The sequence below is a fragment of the Felis catus genome, chromosome A3, assembly GCF_018350175.1.
Source record: "Felis catus isolate Fca126 chromosome A3, F.catus_Fca126_mat1.0, whole genome shotgun sequence".
In the NCBI taxonomy this organism is placed as follows: domain Eukaryota; kingdom Metazoa; phylum Chordata; class Mammalia; order Carnivora; family Felidae; genus Felis; species Felis catus.
Genome location: NC_058370.1, coordinates 61,458,353 through 61,477,060, shown reverse-complemented (window position 1 = coordinate 61,477,060; position 18,708 = coordinate 61,458,353). Strand labels below are relative to the sequence as shown.

Here is an 18,708-nt window from a genome sequence, read left to right as displayed (position 1 = left end):
GGCTTGGGGAGGAAGGAAGGAAGACTCCATGTTTTGGAGGAGGAGGAGACTAGACTGGAACAGGAGGGAAAAGGAACAGCGCTGCCACCCCCAAAAAGTCAAGAATGTCCTCTTGAGGGCTGAGGTTTTCTGCTGGTTTCCTTTTCCTGACCATATTGCTCGTCACACGGGAATCTCTAAAAAGAGACAGTACCTGGCTCTGGAGTATGGATCCCCATGTGAAGATGAAGACACTGTATGGGAGGGACTGTGTCCATCCTATGATGGTCTTCTCAGTTGGGCCTCACAGAGGTACCCCAAGTCCCCACACCTGTGGTATTATGGTAAACATGGAGGAAGAGCTTGGGGCTTCGGGAAGGGAGTTTGATTCTCATTGGTTAGATATGAGGTACTTCCAGAGGTATTTGTGGTTTGGTTTGGTCCTGAGCCTTTTTTGTCCTTGTGGGGAGCCTTTCCTTCCTCGCATTCTGTTTGGAACTAGGACTATACTAGCCTGTGACACACAGGCTATACTAGCCTCCCAGTCAATGAGGTGGGAATCTAGAGGCCCTGTCAGTGGTGACAGCTAGGTGAAGGGTGGACACCTGCCACAAATCTGGCCAGATAACACTTTGAGGTGAAATATTCGCTCCTTTGGGTTTCACAATAGATCTTGAAGGGTTTGTTTGTTTTCTAAAATTATTATTTTACAATATGTGGACTCTTTCTGCTTAGAACAAAATAAAACACTTTCCAAAGAAGCATTTAAACGCTAACTTCATAATGAAAGAAAATTATAGTGGGGGTGGGGAATAAAATGAAGCTTCATTTCTTTATGGTGGTGGAGAAAAAAAAATCAAAACCCAAACTGTGTCAGACAGACAATAGTAGGAACACTAAGTTCCATCTGTATCTAATTTCAGTTGAGACCCAGTTAATCAAAAACAAATTGTATTTCCAAAAAGGAGTGGGAGGTGAGCTTTGTGCATTTCTAGAAGATTTTCACAGTATGAGTAGTCACATAGTCAGATGGTGGATTTTTTTTTTTTTAAAGTTTGGATTAAAGTCTTTGTTTTCAGCAACTGCCTTCCTGATAGCGTGCTGCTCCCTGACCCAGTAGCCCAGTAACATGTAAGGCAAGATTGTTTCATGAGCAGATACCATGGAGCCAGTGCAGGGCGGGGGCTGGGGAGCAGAAGGTAAACCAAGTGCCCGTGAGCCCCTATGGCCCTCATGTGGTGGGTAGTCTCTTTAAAGCATTCACACATGCTGTCATCTGGATGGTTTGGTTTCCAAGCCCTCAGGAGGGGGACCAGGGAAAAGCAGTATACTTCAGTTGACAAGAACATTAAAAGGACAGGGAGGGTGAAGAGAGGGAAGCCATCCTAATGGGTAGATGGAACAACAGAAAAAGAGCAGCAAGCCTAGTGCATTTAATACAGAGATAAGCCTGCACCTTTGTATACAGTCACACACTTGAGTTGTGTTTCTCTTCATCCCCATACTGCAGATGGGAAAGGAGGCCCCACAAAGGGGACTGTCAGGGCATGCAGGTAGGGGACAGGACTGGATCTGTGTTGTGGGAAGAGTACAGTATATTTTATAACATTTTTTTCTAGTGTGGTTTGCTTTTTTGAAGTTGCCACCCAGCTGATAATCTCACTGGCCAGAAGCAGCTGCTAGAGATTTCCAACATCTCTCTTATTGTCTGAAGGGGTAGACCCTGCTGATATGCTGTCTCTGGGAGCCAGTACATTATGTCCTTTATCACTGATTCCCGTCTCACACCTAGAATCTTTCCTGCCTCAGCTGGCCGGGAGGAAATCTCAGAAGGGTGTGAGGGCAGGTCTCTGGATTCCTGTGATATCAGGGGGCCCTTTAGGGATGACTCTGTTGATACCTTCATGAAGGTGAGCACAATCAGGTCCTGGGGGAGGTCCAGGCACTGGCTGACTCTGGAAAGGGTGCCCATCCGGCCTGTATAGGAAGCCCAACCTTCTGGCATCAGTTTGCTGTCTGGAGGGACCTGTAGGGGGAAAAGAGCCTATTGAGGAACTCTGTCCAGAGTAATGGCAGTTTGCTGAGTACTGCCTTTGGGCTTTGTGGGTGATTGAGGAGCTCCATTTTATAGATGAGGAATCTGAGGCTGGAAGGGTTCCAGGGTGCAGTCCAGTTCTCAGCTCCTGCATGGCAGAGCCAGCACTGGAGCCATCCTGCCTCCCACCCCCTGCCCATCAGGTGGAGATAGTTGTCTGGTGTTGTCACATTCCCAGCCCTCTCCTCAATTTCATTTTCGGAATGCCATCTGCTGCTCTTGGGGAATGGACAACAGTTGGTGATTTCCAAGAATGTGCTAGCAACTTTCCTTTCTCCCCTGCCTGGTTATCCCAAACCAGTTGTTTTTTTGGGAGGGAGGAGTACTACATTTCTTTCAGATGTTGATTGGAACCCTTTTGGCCTTCTCAGCTGAGTTGCCCAGAATGAAATGAGCCTCATATGTATAGAGGAGGTTTACTTGAGGGGTATTTATTGTGAGGGATATTGTGAGGTTTACTTGAGGGTTCATCTGCTTCCTGATGATCTGATTTGTGATCACACACCAACCATGCATGGTAGTGTTTCCTCACATTTTATAAATGACTTGCTAGTCAGCAAGTCATATAAGTGACTATTAACAAAAATAGTGTATTTTTATTTTGTTATTTTTTTAAATGTTTATTTATTTTGAGAGAAAGAGAGAGAGAGCATGCACATGCACAAGTTAGGGAGGGGCAGAGAGAGAGAGTGAGAGAGAGAATCCGAAGCAGTCTCTGCTCTGTCAGCTCAGAGCCCCATGTGGGGCTCTATCTCACAAACCTGTGAGATCATGACCTGAACCAAAATCAAGAGTCGGATGCTTAACTGACTGAGCTACCCAGGTGCTCCTTCAAAAATAATGTATTTTTATTTTTATTTAAAAAAAAATTTTTTTTTAACATTTATTTATTTTTGAGACAGAGAGAGAGCATGAACAGGGGAGGGTCAGAGAAAGAGGGAGACACAGAATCTGAAATAGGCTCCAGGCTCTGAGCTGTCAGCACAGAGCCCGACACGGGGCTTGAACCCACGGACCGCGAGATCATGACCTGAGCCGAAGTGGGACGCTTAACCGACTGAGCCACCCAGGCGCCCCTAAAAAAAAATAATGTATTTTTAAAGGTATGGCCTAGTTCCTCCTGAGGGAAGTTTCCTCTTAGTGTGTAGAATTCCTGTTCTGCTGGTTGATGCCAGCTTCCCTGACATGGAATATTAGACTAAAAGGAACTTGCACGTAGTGTTTTGTTCTTTGTTAGAAATTAAGTATACATTCTATCAGGGTTCACTTCTAGAATGATATAGTATTAGGGGTTCTGCAGACCTGCTCCTCAGCGAAACAACAATCATTGATGAAAATTGTTTTTAGGAAATCAATTAAAATATCTGGAAGTTGCCGTAAAGGCATACAGCAAATGAAGAAACATTTATTCAGGAAAATCTAAATCACAGTAATAACAGCAAAAGTTTGTGGCACTTGAGCTGTGGCCTCCTTTTTCCTGCCCAGGTCAGCATGACAGAAGCCATACCTTTGGCTGGATGTGGCCAAGAAGGTGTGGCTCCCTCTCCTTTGGGTTTCCATCAAGGGCTTCAGCATCTCCCTGAGAGGGGCAGCTGCCAGCATTTCTCATTCCCCTCTAGCTACATGTTGCAGAGGCTAAATTCCAGGCAGATGTAGCCAGCCTCTGCTTGTAGGGTGGAGGCTCTTCACCAAACTGAGAATCCTGAGGCCCTAATTGCCCTCTGTCACCCCAGTTTACTTGTAGGGCAGAGGCTCAATTCCAGAAGAGTCAAGCCTAGAAGATCAAGAGCTACTGCCCTCACCCAGCACTCTGTTCATAAAATGAGGGTGCCACGCTGAAAGAAGTGGGCCACTATCCTTGACCCCAGCTATAGGGCAGTGGCTCAGAAATTTTGCCAAGGAGGGGACGAGGTAGTCCATAAGAAGAGAAAGCTCTGGGGCTCTCCCCAAAGGTGCTGAATTTATTTACACCAGAGCATGGGGAAGTTCAGACCTAATGATACTCTAAAAAACAGAGATTTTGGTGGTAAGTAACTAAGGAGGCTGGTAGCTCCCTGAGAGCAAGAGTTGAAACTTTAGGCTAGAAACAACCAGGGAAAGAGACAACTAAGAAGAACCCTCCTGGGGTCAGAACAGACCTCATACCGGGACATAAAAAATTACCCCTTCACAAAGGCTTCATTTAATTGGATCAGGCTGTGTAACAATTGATGCCCCAGATCGTTGTCAAAAACAGCTGGGTATGATAACATCAGAGGCAGGCAGGCAGCCTAAAAGAGGCCAGGGAAGAGGAGAGTCCTGAAAAAACCATGTCATCCCAGGGAGACTGGGCCCCCTGGGGAATACCATTGGAAGCTGAGCCCTGTGGGGGAGAGGGGGGGCAGGGATGGACTTCACTAAATTAGTCCAGCCAACTCACTGAAAGAATAAACAAAAACAAGCCCCCAGGGAGGAGAGGATCACCATTCGGAACTGCTACAATATATTTAAAAGGTCCAGCTTTCAAGAGAAAAAAAGGTAAGACATGCAAAGAAACAAATTTGAGATGGGATTTTTAAACAGTGACCGAAACTGTGTGGGAGAGGGCTGAGATACTGGGTTTAACAGACCAAGACTTCAAAGCAGCCATGATAAAAGTATTCAGAGAACTAGAGGAACGGGCTTAACGGGTAAAGACCTGATATGATGACAACGTCTGACCAATTAGGGAATAAATCAATAAAGAGATAGAAAGTATAAAAGTGAACCAAATGGTTAGGGTGCCTGGCTGGCTCAATCAGTAGAACATCCTACTCTTGATCTCAGGGTCATGAATTCAAGCCCCATGTTGGGCGTGGAGCCTACCTAAAACAGCACCACCACCACCACCAAAAAAACCCAAACTAAATGGAAATTCTGGAGTTGAACAGTAATAGCTGGTGTGAAGAATTCATTAGAAGACCACAGCACTGGATGTTAACTAGCAGAAGATAGAATTAATAAGCTTAAGGATAGAGTGATAGAGGTTATGCATTTCAAATGACAGAAAAAAAATGAAGAAAACAAACAGAGCCTCAGAGAAATTTAGGATATCATTAAACACACCAACATCCATCTAATACAAGTACCAGAAGGTGAGGAGAAAGGAACAAAAAAAAAAAAAAAGAAAAGAAAAAGAAAAAAAGAAAAGAAAAGAAAGAATGGCTGAAAACTTCCCAAATTTGTTGAAAGACAATCTATTGTGTTTAAGAAACACAATAAACTCCAATAATATAAATACGAAGAAGTCCACATCTACGCACATCATAGTAAAGAACGTTGAAAGAGAAAGTCTTGAAAGCAGCAAGAGAAAAATGACTCAAATTGTACCAACGAATCCCAGTAATATTAGCTGCTGACCTCTCATAGAAACAGTGGATGTGGGATGGAGAAGGCAGTGGGATGGCTCAAAGTCCTGAAAAGAAAAAAATCCACTAACCAAGGATCTTATATCCAGCAAAACTCTCTCTCTCAGTAATAAAAGTGAAAGAAAGAGATTCTAAAATTAAAACAAAAACAATTTATCGTCAGCAGACCTGCCTTATAGGATGTTTAAAGAAAGTTGTTGCTGAAAGCAAATGATCACAGACGATTATTCAAATCCATATGAGGAAACCAAGAGCGCCAACAGCGTAGGTTATCATACGATTATAAAAGGGGCACCTGGGTGGCTCAGTCGGTTAAGTGTCCGACTTCAGCTTGGGTCATGATCTCATGGTTCGTGGGTTCGAGCCCCATGTCGGGCTCTGTGCTGACAGCTCAGAGCCTGGAGCCTGCTTTGGGTTCTGTGTCCCCTCTTTCTCTGACTCTCTCTCTCTCAAAAAATAAAAATAAACATTAAAAAAAATTTAAAAGGCAGGGTGAATGTGTATTTCTCCCCCTTTCTTCTTTGAACTGATTTAAAAAGCAATTTTATTAAATGATATGCATACATTTATGTTCTTGGGCCTGTAACATTTAGAAAAGTAATGTATTTGGCAGTAACAGCATAAAGGAGGTAATGGAAGCAAAGCCTTATTGGAGGAGGGAAGTTATACTGCATTAGGTAACTTGAATCCATAGGACAGAATGAAGGGAACCAGAAATAATAAGGTTAATAGAACAGACTCTGTAAACGGATACTTGCTTTCCCTCTCTCAGCTTCTTTAAAAACACGAAGCTATGTAAAGAAATAGTAACACTATATTTTTGGATTTCTAGCATATATAGATATGATACGTGTAGAAATAATTGAACAAAGAGAATAGAGCTATATAGGAGGAATGTTTCTGTGTCTCACTGGAATAGTGTGGATAAAGTAATTAAAGGTTACACTAGAAAATATTATCGCTTAATGCAAAGGAGAGAAGTAAATGAGGAAACAACAAAAAAGACAGACATCTGTGTTCTTACCACCTTCAGATGGTTTTTGTTATCCAACCATAAACTAAACATTCGAGTTTGGCTTTCTTTAATTCTGCGTGAAGAGAAACATTGTCGGCCTTCTCTGGATAGAGCCCTCATCTGGCTCTGGTTTATTCTGGGTCTTTTTGTCAAAGGTGGATTTTAAATGTTGCATTCAGAACATGTCTAGTCCTGACCTGGAGGTTGTAAAGATGGAGTGAGGGAGAAGCTTGGGGCCTAGAGTTTAGTCAGGATTGGTATGTCCTGGCTCTGGTACTGTCTGAGTTGTAGCCTTGAACTGGTCACTTTTCCGTCTCTGACACTGGATCTCAAATGTTAAAAGGTCACCCAGAGCACTCGGTGAGGTAGTGACTGGTGTGTGCTTGACCACAGGCACCCCCAGCCCCATCGCAGCGGGTCAGATGCGGGGAGGGGAGAGAGGGGATTTGGGTTCTCTGCCTCAGTGTGAGAGCAGTGCACCTGTGCAAGCAGAAAGTTGCTTTGCCACCTCTCATCCTTGACCTCTTACTGGCGGCATCCACCACCCCACATGCTGGTTGCAGTAGATTAGAGGACAACAGATACAATCTGTAAGGCGTGTTGTTACGGACTAAACTGTTCCTCCCTGCATTCATGTTGAAGTCCTGACCCCCCCCCCCCCCCAATGTGACTGTATTTGGACAGAGTCTCTCTAAAGGGGCAATTAAGGTTAAATGAGGTCATAAGGGCAGGGCCCTAATCCAATGCACCTGGTGTCCTTAGACAAGGAAGAGACACCAGGGAGGGGCATACAGATTAAAGGCCATGTGGGGACACGGCAAGAGGGTGGCCATCTGCATACCGTGGAGAGAGGCCTCAGGAGGAACCTACCTGCTAGCCCCGTAATTTTGGACTTCTGGTCTCCAGAACTGTGAGAAGACAGATGTCTGTTGTTTAAGTCACCCAGGCTGTGGTGTTTTGTTACGGCAGCTGGATCAGACTAATAAACCTATTTAATTGTTCTTTCTTGATACCCACCGGCATGACTGCCGAGTTCTGCCCCACTGAGGAGCCGGGAAAGCAGTCCCACTCAAAATTACAAATGTGTAGGCATGCAAGATCACTACAAACAAGAAGGCAGTTTTGGAGATTGTTTTCTCTTTGTCTTCTTTCGGATCTATTTAATGACAGCTGGGTGACAAAAGCCATTTGAGTGGTGGTTATCACCCTGCCAGAAGGGGACTGAGGGTCTGGTTGTGTGCGCAGTGATACGGCTGTTCTCCCAGAAACGCCAGGTTTAGATTGGATTGTGATCCCTTCCCTGTTTTTCCCCCTAAAACAGTGATGGTGGATAATCATGTTGGTATTTTTAGAACTGCTTTGCAGTTTCTCTGTGCAAACCTTTCCCGGGTACATGGTTTAATCCTCTCATCCAGCCTTGTTTAAGATCTACAGAGTGCTATATTTATTTGACTTTACTTGAAATTTCCAGGCTTTTCAGAATGTTGCTCCAAGAAGTCTGATGCCTACAGAACTCTAGAACTTATGCCTTAAAAGGCTTAACTACTGGTATGTTTGTAGGCATTCTTTTTTAAAAAATATCAAACGCTTCATGACGTTGCGTGGCATCCTTGTACAGGGGCCGTGCTAATCTTCTTGTGTTGTTCCAATTTTAGTACATGCAGTGCCAAAGAGAGCACTGTTGGTAGGCATTCTTATGACTTATTTTTCCCTGTTTTTCCTAGACCATCTAGGACAGGGCAGCTAACCCTGTCCAAATTAGTGTCAGGAAGTCTTTTTTTTTTTTTTTTTTTTTTAGTAGGCTTTGTTTTTTAGAGCAGTTTTAGATTCATAGCAAAGTAGAACAGAAAGTAGAGACAATTCTCATATACCCCCGTCTCCATACAGTCTTTTAATTGTGCCCTTGTGATCTTCCAAGGACAGTAGGGGAAGATTCTCCATCCTAGAGAAGCAGGAAGTTTCTCGGCCAGGTTGACGAGTTTCAGGGATCAGGTGGAGGGTGAGGGTGACAGCCTGCCCGCCTCAGTCTTTGGCTTGAATGTAGCTTGGGTCTGGCACCTAGCAGAACATCACTGTGTCTACAGTGGGCCCAGTGGTGTGTCACAAGAGATGCCTTTGGCAGGCCCAGATCTAGTTCCTTAGGGGATACCTCATTACTGCTCACCACCTCAGGCTGTATCATTCTCCAGATGGAATGTGTCATTTAAAGATTAAAATCCTGACTGCTGCCTTTTTCTTCTTTCTTTTTAAAATTTTTTAATTTATTTTTTTAATTCTTGAGTTATTTTTGAAAGAGCGAGACAGAGTGAGAGTAGGGGAGGAACAGAGAGAGAGGAAGATACAGAATCCGAAGCGGGATCCAGGCTCTGAGCTGTCAGCACAGAGCCCAACGTGGGGCTTGAACTTACGAACCATGAAATCATGACCTGAGCTGAAGTCGGACACTTAACCAACTGAGCCACCCAGGTGCCCCCTGACTGCTGCCTCTTCAAAGCATTTTTGCCTTTGTGTCTCATTTGACCCTTAGCCAGTCTTTGTGTCACTTAAATTTTACTTAGTACCTTGTGGTCTACAAAGCCTTCACACACACACTTTCTTAATCAAGATTTGCAACAAACCTCTAAGGTGGGACTGTCTCCCCAGCTTAATGACAGAGGACATGGGCTTAGAGTCCAGCCTTCCCACAGTGAAAAAGCTGGTTGGTGGTAGTGTTGGAGATGGGATGCTGTGTTCCATTCATTCACTCTGCTTGAGGCTCAGTGGCCTGAAGGGGCCATGTCTGCCCCTGGAGGGATGGATGCAAGCTTTATATCTGAATAAATTTGGTGTGTGTGTGCGTGTGTGTGTGTGTACATATATACATACACGCACACACACGCACACACTTAAATATTTAGTTCAAATATTACATGCAGGAAATTAAGTTAAACAATTTACTTAAGGAAAAATCTTTGGACACCAGTACAAGGTCACAATAGAAGTCATGACCTCAGTGTGCCTGCCATTTGGGAAGTACTGCAATATCTGTGCTAACTTTGCGAGATGACCAGAGTGGAAAGCAGAGTCCTGTTGTCTGCCCCAGCCTTGCTGTTTGTCCACAGAGATGGGGAATAATGACTCCCTGTGGCTGAGGCAGGCTTTGTTGGGAGGAGCAAATGACAGAGCAGAATAAACACAATTCAGACCATTTTGAACACTCTATCACTGTAGGATAGTAGACTGGGGGTAAGGGATGGGGAGGAAAGGCCACATCCAGCTGTGGGGTGCCAGAGTCTGTGATCCTAAGACCTGATAGCTGAATTAAAACCCAAAACAGACCAAGAGCCCAAAGCCTCTGATTCTTTTTTTTTTTAAATTTTTTAATGTTTATTTATTTTTGAGAGAGAGAGATAGATTGTGAATGGAGGAGGAGCAGGGAGAGAGGGAGACACAGAATCTGAAACAGGCTCCAGGTTCTGAGCTGTCAGCACAGAGCCCGACATGGGGCTTGAACCCACGAACCGTAAGATCATGACCTGAGCCGAAGTCATGGGCCACCCAGGCGCCAAAGGGCTCTGAGTCTTCATCAGTTGTGTTTCAGTGACATTTCTCTGCCCCTTATTTGTAGCCAATAAGTATACTGATGCATCTGACACTGTTAGCTGAGCAGTGCTGGGAGAGCTCTGGCCCAGTGCAGGGTGTCTCTGAACTGACCCAAGACGTTAGTTGTCTTCATATATCAGTGCCTGCTTCCTTCCTGCACAGTATTCTGAAAAAAAAAAAGAGATATGTTCACACCTGCATCTGGCCCCTTTAAGAGCCTAGTCCTCACTGAACCCTAGTGATGGGGCTGGATAATAGTCCTGGAGGTGTTAGGTGGTACCTCTCTGGGGCTGGCTTAATTCTCCAGATGAGAAGATTCCATCTGGTGGAGGCCTCCCACCCTGGCTCTCTTGTCAGCACTCTGGCCTCCAGTGAAGGAGACAGGGCCTGAAGCCGCCTGGCAAGGGGGTTTGAAGTGGCTTGGAAGATGTATCTGCTACATGCTAGCTTCCAGTTTATAGTTTTTCTACAGATTTCTTCTAGTGGGAGATAGGAGCAGTTCTAGAAGTAAAGTTTGAAGGCAAATTTTTCCTGATCTATTACTTAACTGCCAAGAATGTTTAAAAAAAATGTGAAAGCACAAGTAGAGATTTTAATTAGTTTTCATTGTCACTGCTCTTGGTGATGGTAATTTTACATGTGATATATGACAGGGAGATATCTTATGGGGGCCTTTGTTCTCAGTGTGTTCTCTACATTTCAGAACTTAGCTGCAAATTTTGGAGAAAAATAATGGCAAAAGTACCATATGACGTTTTCCTTATTATTACATAGGTGCCCAACTGGTTAGCATTCTCTTTCTAAACAGAAGCGCAACCAACTTACAAATCTTTCTGGAACAAGGCCACAGAAGAAGGGAAGATGTTGGTGGCAACGTTGTTGAGCAGTCTCTCGACTACAGAGCTTCGAGTGAGGTCATCTGGGGCAGCCCGCTGAAAGGCGAGAAACATGGCCCTGGTGTCAGGTGTTTGCTTACAGACCTGAATTGCTTGGCCTCTTCAGTTATCAAGTGGTGTTAGCTCCTTTTGTGGTTGTTGATGTTGTTGGGTTTTATTTTATTTTCAGAACTGAATAGTGCTTGCTTCGAGCTAGTGAGTGTGTCCTGGCTTTAGGTTTAATTGTTGTGACGACAGAGTGACCTTTGGAACCCCTTGGAGACCTGCCAGGACAGGAGAGTTGTTTTTCAAGTGTTGGTTGTAGATGTTGTCCATCTGTTCTGTACAGGTGCCATCTTGGCCCAGCCTTACCAGGCCTGCCCTGGTTTGTACAAAGTAAGCAAGAGGTTTGTTTTCAGAAGCCCAGGAGAGTTCAAGAAAGTACTGAGACTTTTCCAGTTTATTTGAACAATTAGAATTCTAGTGAGTTCTTCAGCCTAGTAGCTGAAGCCCAGTGCTGTGGTCTAGTATCAGTGGCTCCCTGGAATTGACCCAGTCCTGGCTCTCCAGTCTGTTCTCTCTGTCCCTTAGAATGCTGGGCCTCCCTGATCCCTGAATTAATTTGTCCTTGAGTGTGCTTGTGTCTATTAAAGTCAGATCTGTCCACACTGTGTCTGGATCACCTCTCTGGGTCTGACTTACCTCTCTCACAGCCTAGGGCATGCATTTCATTTTGTCTTACCTGAATGTCTTACTCCTTTGTTACACTGTTGGCTCTTTGCAGTAGGGATCACTTCTGACTCACCTGTGTGTCCCCTTTAAGTGCGTGGCTTTGCAGCTGTTGAATGAGTGAATGAACGAACAACTGCAGTTCCAGATTGCAGGCTCCCACAATCTCCTGTCAGAGGGTGTTGCAGGCCATTGGAGGGCCAGGCTTGCCAGCTGAGCACAGAAACACCTCTGTCCTCTCCCCCGCTGTTTTCTTCACTGGTGGTTGGGAAGATGTGCCATGGCAGGTGTTGCTGTTTAGCATGAGGACCCTGAGTGTCCACAGGCTCCTTTCCCTGTCCAGCAGAGCTCACTCAACCTGCTTTGAACACTGCCTGAAGAAATGCCTGGGTCCTAGAGTCACCGTTTGTGGTTCTGTTTTTAAAATTGCTTTTCTTGGGTTTTCATCATCCCTGCCACTCTCGGCTTTGCAGTAAGAGCTGTGACCCAGCTGCCATGGGAGGGTTCTCTTTGGCCTGTTCAGCCAGACACTCCAGACCATACTTTTAGGGGCTACCTGTGAAGAGGAAACTGATTAGTGGGGGAACCTTGGAACCCTGCTCCACCTCTGCTGACTGGTAGGCAATACTGGGGAGAGATCCCGACTTCTCCAGCTTTGGTGTTGCCCTCTCCTCCTTGTACAGACACGTGGGCGAAATATGTGAAAGAAAGGTTTGTCTCTCTCTTTCTTTTTTTTTTTTAAGTTTTGTATATTTTGAGAGAGAGAGAGAGAGAGAGAGAGAGAGAGAGAGAGAGAGAGAGAGAATCCCAAGCAGGCTCCACACTGCGATCGCAGAGCTTAACGCAGGGCTTGAACCCATGAACCATGAGGTCATGACCTGAGCTGCAATCAAGAGTTGGATGCTTAACTGAGCTACCCAGGTGCCTTGAAAAGTCTCTCTTTTGTGACAGACTGACTTCCGACTGTCACAGTCGGTTGGTTAGAGAGCTCGTTTCCCTGTCTCAATCCTATCATATCACATCCTCGGAGAAACACACACACACGTTCTCTCAAAAAAAAAAAAAAATCCTCACAACAACCAAGAAAACCCAAAACAACCAAATAACTCAAGTGGGTAGCTAAAGCTATGAAATCTTCTCTCCAGAAAAGTCTCATATAAAAGTCAGGACTGCTTGCTTTTTATTTTTATGTAAAAATATGGAGCACGGAAGTCTTTTCAGAGTCTTTTCTATGTGTTCCACCCAACATGATTGGTTAAAACAATATTCCTCTTCTGTAGCTAAAGTAAGCTGATAATATACCACTTTGCCAGAGATTTATATATGGTAAGGCTTACAGAATGTGTGACCCACTTTATTTCCAAGACTGAGACCTCTCTCAATAATTTTGGTTTGTTGGTGCAGAAGCTAAAACCAGCTTCATTGGTGCTGCCCACTTGGAGGCCTTGGGCATCCTCAGTCTCCTGGCTTATTGCCATGTTCCAGAAATAACTTTGTCTTCCCAGAATTTCATTGATCTGTGGTCGTTGCTTCTCATTTATAGCCCTTTACGGAATTTTATGGCTGCTCTGAAAACTTTACATTCTCTTGTGAAGCCCAACCTTACACTTCTGAATTAGAAAACATGCTTTCTTAGTGATTATGAAAATAAACTGAATCCACCCAACTCCAGTCATCTGAGACACATTGGAACTTTCAAATTATTGTCAATCCTGCTCTGTCAGTGGTCGAGAAGGAAATAGTGTATTTGGAGTGAGCCTGTAAGTAAGCACCTCGTTAGGCCCCATGTACCATGCTGCTGGAGGTGCTGGAGTGAGGCTGGTGAGGGGTTCAGCAGGAGCAAGACGGGGGCACTGGGGTGCTGCAGGTGGGGCTGGATTGGAAACTGCATGTTGTGGTGCAGGTGCACAGATACCAGAATTTGAAGTACACCTGAGGCCATCTTATTTGGATTAACCCCATAGGTTGGATCTTCCTCTGTTTTCCCAAAACTCCATTAGCGTTAGCAAGGAGTTTTGAAAGTTGCCTGGATATTTGGTTCTCGTTAAACAGAACCAAAGCTTGGCTTCATGGTTGCTCACTGACCTGGCATAAATCAGATCATAGAGTTTCTCGTTCTGAAAAGGCCCAGGCAACATCAGGCCTGGATCTCACTAACCCCTCTGGCAGCTGGTATGTGTGCCCAGCTTCCCTTCCAGGAGTACACTTTGCTTGTTACGTTTGCCAAAATTACCGGCAACTCTTTGGGACTGTAGTATCTTCCAAGGAGGCTAACCTTTTTCAAGGCCTGCGTTTCCCCACGTTCAGCCTGCCATTTGTATGTGTCCCACCACTGTCTGGGTGGTGAGCTGATTCACTTTCCCTGCACTGCTTCCGTTGACAAGCCTCACAGAGGGTGTGGGAGTTTTTGTAAGGAGAGGAAGGATGCGTGTTTTATTCTTGAACTGTGGAGTGTGTGTCACCAGTGTGAGCTGGGGACAGCACAGCGACTATTTGCCAAAGCACCTTGACGTATTCTTCACTTGCTCAGCCAGGATATTCTACAGTGAATAAATAAAACCTGTTGGGAACGGTAAAGAGGAGGAGATGGCAATAAAGCCACAGTAGTCCTACAAAAAGAGCAGAGGAACCCCTGCTAATCAGGTTAACGTGTCACTACAGAAACTAGGTCTTGAGTCGTGACTTGCTGGTTCGGGGGTTCCCATTCTACTTTTCTTCTGAAACATACTTCTGTGCAATATTTATATAAGTCCTTTCTCCACCATCAAGATACAGAGCATTGCATATGTATATTTTTTTTTACTTTAGTATTTGTTGGTATTGTTGGCTAGGTTTTGTCTTTTTACCCTGTTCACAAAGCTTTGTGTTTTTTAATTTTAATCCCTCCCCCCGAGATTTATATTTTTAAAAATTTATTTTGAAATATTTTGACAAAATATTGACACTATTTTTCTCCCAAGGAGCTTAATTTCAGCTTCGAAAAGGAAATCAAACATGAATGATGCAAAAAAAGAAGTCACCCACATCCTGAAGTTCTCTCTTTTGCCTTCTCTAGGAAGGTCCATTTCCTCTCTGGTCTGTTGTGTTGCTTAACATGAAGGCTGGAGGAGAGACTGTGACCAGAGGGCCTTGTAAAGACTGTGGGTGGGGACGGAAAGGGAAAGATTGGTTAGCATGTCTTGGATCTGAAGTGTTTTCTTCCAGGGTCCTGGGTCCTGAAAAGGGATGGAGGGAAGAAAGTAATGTTCTAGGAAACATTATAAAATAATATATGTGTGAAAGTGCTTAAAAATGAGGAACTTGCCAAGGGAAAAGACTGTGCCTTTTACCTGCATCTGGTTGGAGTTTGAATTAGTGTGCCCTGCGTGCTGTTTCAAGTGTTGGAAAGAATGCAGGAGGAGCAAGGGCTGACTTTAGTCCTGACTTTGTTCTGGGGCTCATGACCTTGAAGAAGCCCCGCTCAGTCAGTCATCTGCCGGCTCCCGTCTTTCAGACAGCCCCCTTGACAGTGAGGTGTGAGGACTGCAGGAACCAGGGGGCATGGGAGGAACTTGGTAGTGGAATTGTTGCTCTTGCTCACACCTCTGCCTGTGAGCTTTTCTACCTGAATCTCTGGACAAGGTGTTTCTTTCCTTGGATGCCAGATGAGGCAGGTGAGCAGCCAGAAGGCATCTTGGACTGAGCAGTTCTTGGTCTCCTCTCGTGACCTCCCACATGATGAGAAACTCCAGTAGGCAGCAGATACTGACTAAGCCCTGGAGGAGCATAACGCTGTGAACCGACTGAAAGGAGGGAAGACAGACGGTGCTCTCTCTTCACACAGGGAAGTGTTGCAGCCACCATCTTGTTGGCCACCTTCCGTGGCCCATAGCGGGAGCTCTCCACTGTGGAGACTCAAAGAAGGTGACCAGCTTCTTCAGTCTTGCATTTTTACACAGCGAGCCATCAAGCTGTGTTTTGTACTTTTTTTTCCCCGTAACTCTCTTGATGTCATGCACAAGAGCAAAACAACATGTCCTGCTGTCCAGGACCCAGAGAGTCCTTGCTCACAGTCCAGGGAAGTGTCACCACATCTCCGCTCCTCTGCCCTGCTCTGCAACTCATGTTTCTGGAGAACAGTGTCTGTTATTATGACCACATGGCTGCTGGGTGGACTGAGCGGCCTTTGCGGGCATTTCTGACTCAGTCCAGGCAAGGGTGGAGTGGAGAGTGTGGCAAGAGAGGCCTTCTGGAGTCAGTCAGGGTTATGTTTGTGTAATGGTTTCTGTGCGTTGTCCCCATCTGCCACGTTACATTAATATAAATGTGAGTTCATTTTTGTGGAGGTCTTGCTGTAGATAATTTATAGATCTCTTTTGGTTTTATAGTAGTTGAAGAGCTCTAAGAAGAAAGAGTTTATACCCAATTTTATGTTTATGTTCTCTATTTTAAACAATATAAAAAAAATATTTACTTAACAGTGGGAGTTCTTTGGGGGCGCCTAGGTGGCTCAGTAGGTTAAGCGTCCTACTTTGGCTCAGGTCATGATCTCGCTGTTCAAGAGTTCCAGCCCCATGTCGGGCTGTATGCTGACAGCTCAGAGCCTGGAGCCTGCTTCAGATTCTGTGTCTTCCTCTCTCTCTTCGCCTCCCCCTGCTCAGGCTCTGTCTCTTTCTGTCTTTCAAAAATAAAAATGTTAAAAAAAAAAACAGCAACAACAAAAAAAAAAACCAGTGGGAGTTCTTTGACTTTTTTTTTTTAATGTTTATTTTTGAGAGAGAGAGAGGGAGTGTGTGAGCAGGGGAGGAACAGAGAGAGAGGGAGTCACAGAATTTGAAGCAGCCTCCAGGCTCTGAGCTGTCAGCACAGAGCCTGACATGGGGCTCAGACTCACAAACCGTGAGATCATGACCTGAGCTGAAGTCAGACGCTCAACCAACTGAGCCACCCACGTGCCCCTTTGACTTTTTAAAGGTTGAGGAACACTTGCTATAGGGCCTCTCCATTTGGTTCCTAAAAGTTGTGATGAGTTGTAAGGGTTCTCTCCATCCTCCCCCACGCCCCTTTGTGGGGTTCTCTCCCGCCAAACTTACTGGGTCTCATAGGAGCACTCATGCTACATTGTGACCCCAGCCTCCAGCCCAGGGATACCTGGACAAGCTAGATCCTTGGATTGCCTTCCCCAGAGTGAGCCGGAGTAGAGACTGGGAGAGAGTGCATGCATTTGACCCCTTCAGTGGCTAGACCTGTAGAGTAGAGTTGGGGGGCTGTCAGCTGCCTTGACACCACCATGAGCATAGGTTCATTTGCAGGGAGGAGGAGAATGGCATGGGTTAGCAGAGGAGAGCCGGGAAGAGTTGTCTGTGCTGCTGACATTGGGGTCTTTGGGCCAGCTCAGCCATATTTCTGTTCAAGTTTTATAAGTCAACCCTGAACCTTTATGACAAATGCCTCTCTGCTTGAACTCATCTGAATTGGGTTTTCCAGGCTGCAGTACAAGCGTCCGGCTGGTAAGTATGGTGTTTTGGCCATGATAGCAGGAGTACCCAGAACCTTCCTTCCCCATGATAGCCTCTTCACTGAACCCCAAGGACTGGGGGGATGGAATGGAAACACTGTCAGGGCAAGGGAAAGGGAGTTGCTGTAGCTGGGGTGTAAGCCACCGCCCCTGGGAAGGCACACCCTCTTTGCTCTGTGATACTGAGGAGCCTTGAGCAGCGTGGTCACACTCACTCCCACATCCCCTTGGCTGAAAGGACCGACCCCCTCCCAAAGGAGAGAGGGGAGAGAAGCAGAGTCTGGGGGTGGCATCTGCCCTGTTGGCTGAAAGAAGTCAGGGCCCAGCTTCCAGGTGGCCAGCTCTGGTTGGGGGAGGGGTGGAAGTAGGCACCAGGCCAGACCTTACAGCCTTGGGTTTGGGTAGAAAAAGAAAAGGGAAGAGAAAGAACAGTCTCAGGCAGTGAATGGGGCACACCCAGCCCTCGAGGAGCCAGAGAGTTCTCTTTTAGCTGCATCTTCTGGAACCAGGCTCTGAGTAAGTGCCTTGGGGGCAGGGGCATCTGGGCCTGAGATGATACCTGCCTTCATTGGCTGATAGGTCCTTTATGGAGCCTCACGTGGAGATAAGCTGACCCACAGGTCACAGGGAAGCTGTTGCCCTCATCTCTTTGGCTGTTGGTCCTCCGGGAACTGCATGTCTACACTGACAGTGATTGTTGATAGATACTGGATCCAGTCCTTTTACGCACCTATTTGGAAATTTCTCTGGCACTCCTGAGAGGCCTTCCTGGCCAACATATAGGCGAACTTTCAGTTAATTATGTGAGGGCTTCGAGTGGCCGAGTTGACAATGGAGCAAGACATGAGACTTGTCAACACCATGGACATTTCTAGGAGAGAAAAGAAGGCACTGATACTGGCATGCATTGTCTCCGGTAATAAAGAGGCAGCTCTTAACAATGGACTACAGTGCTTTGCTTAGTGCAGTGCGCCCACTGTCTTTGCTTGTGCTACTCTGGTAAGCCTCCATGGCAGTCAAGTGACACGTGAAGGCTGGTGCTTGGGAGTGAGAGGATTCAATCAACACTGGGTTGATTCTCACTGAGAAAGAGCCTCCGTGCTTCTAGCACATGAGGCACCCCTGCCAGGAAAGGGAGGGGTGGGGAGCAGCAGGCCAGCCCTTCACACAAAGGAAGGTCTGGGAAGAGGTTTCACCGGCACCATTGTGGCCCTCAGATTGTCCCCCGTTCATGTTTTTGTTGCAATTCCTGTTGTGCATTTGCTGACCAAGTTCACGTGTTCATGTTTGTATCCCTAAGGCCTAGTCCGTGAGAGACCCTCACTGTTGTTGAAGAGATTGTCAGTTTATAGAGAAGAAATAGCATGAGATGTAGAAGCAAAGAAAGTAGATGCTTAAGAAAAGGGGCTTAAGAAGTGTGGGGTGTGGAGGGTTCGGTACAGCAGAGACAGCCAGCGGCACCCCCCCCCCCCATCCCACTGCTGCTGCTGCCGCTGCCCCCACCCAGCACTTGGTTATTGTTAACATGTCTCTCTCATCTCCCTGATGTG

General features: G+C 45.8%; 1 protein-coding gene and 1 non-coding gene across 22 annotated transcripts in view; one reads left to right on the top strand and one right to left on the bottom strand.

The window, feature by feature from the left end:
• Positions 1 to 18,708, top strand: part of INPP4A (inositol polyphosphate-4-phosphatase type I A) — a 134,654-nt gene that overhangs the window by 46,011 nt on the left and 69,935 nt on the right. The gene's annotated exons all lie outside the window — the stretch shown is intronic.
• LOC111559906 lies at positions 8,049 to 8,152 on the bottom strand. Its single transcript, XR_002741376.1, has one exon. It is a non-coding gene; the product is annotated as a U6 spliceosomal RNA (small nuclear RNA).